Below are 1,171 nucleotides of genomic sequence, written 5' to 3' on the forward strand. Positions count from 1 at the left end.
TTTTGGTGAGAGAAACTCCCTCTATCGCCTAAACGGTGAGAGATGGAGCCAAATGGACGAAATTTTAGCCCGAAGGGCTTCACTTTCCCAAGTTACCCCTTAGAAAACCATCACATATTTTCTAAACTTAATATATCGTTTTTGGGCCACCCTTGTCAGAAAAACTCCCTCTAGCGCCTAAACGGTGAGAAATAGAGCCAAATGGACGAAATTTTAGCCCAGAGGGCTTCACTTTCCCAAGTTACCCCTCAGTAAACCAACAAGTATTTTCTAAGCTTAATATATTGTTTTTGGGCCACTTTTGTCAGAAAAACTCCCTCTAGCACCTAAACGGTGAGAGATAGAGCCAAACGGACGAAATTTTCGCCCAATGGGCTCTACTTTCACGAGTTACCCCTTAGGAGACAATAAAAAAAAAAAAATTCCCACTTCTTGGACCAACCCCTATTTCTTTGTTACCCCCTCAGACCCACTCAGGGGTGGTTGGCAGGATTTGCACCAACCGTTTCGTTGTCCAGAAGTGACAACAATAATACCCTGAAAATTTCAGACCTCTAGCTCACGTCCTTCTTGGGGAACGGACAGACAGACAGACAGACAGACAGACAGACAGACACAGAGGCGATGGCATAAGCCCGCTTATATAGCTTTTAAGCAAAAGAGCGGGCTAAAAAGGATACACAAAAGTACAAGAAATACACACAAAGTGTACACAAAAATACAAGAGAAGGCGGCCCCTGGGTCTGGCCCTCTTCTCTACCCAACAACCCATAACACCGGCGAGAACATCCTGCAGACAGTGCTAGCACTTACCCGCCGGAACTGATGCCTTACCTGGTCCAACTCAAAATCTCCATCCGGTTTGTAGCGCAGCAAAAGTAAAGGTTAAACAGTTGGGTAACTCAATAATGAAATTTAGTAAAGTCAGATGCAAGGCAAGCTTTTATTTGAATTAGAAACGTGCACACTGAAAGCTGCAGTGAGTTTGTACAAAGCGAGTGGGCTGTCCAGAATCCTGCTCATAGACCGAAGTGCAGAGGACAGGAGGGCGGGCATGCGGAACAAGAAATTGAACAGCAACAGTGGGGCGGGCACTCTCTACCGAAAGCAGTCCATCAGCTCTCACGGGCACATGTAAACATACCAAAACAAAAAAAAGACACATATTAGC

This window comes from Frankliniella occidentalis, unplaced genomic scaffold (assembly GCF_000697945.3).
Source record: "Frankliniella occidentalis isolate FOCC.00 unplaced genomic scaffold, Focc_3.1 Scaffold280, whole genome shotgun sequence".
Lineage (NCBI taxonomy): Eukaryota > Metazoa > Arthropoda > Insecta > Thysanoptera > Thripidae > Frankliniella > Frankliniella occidentalis.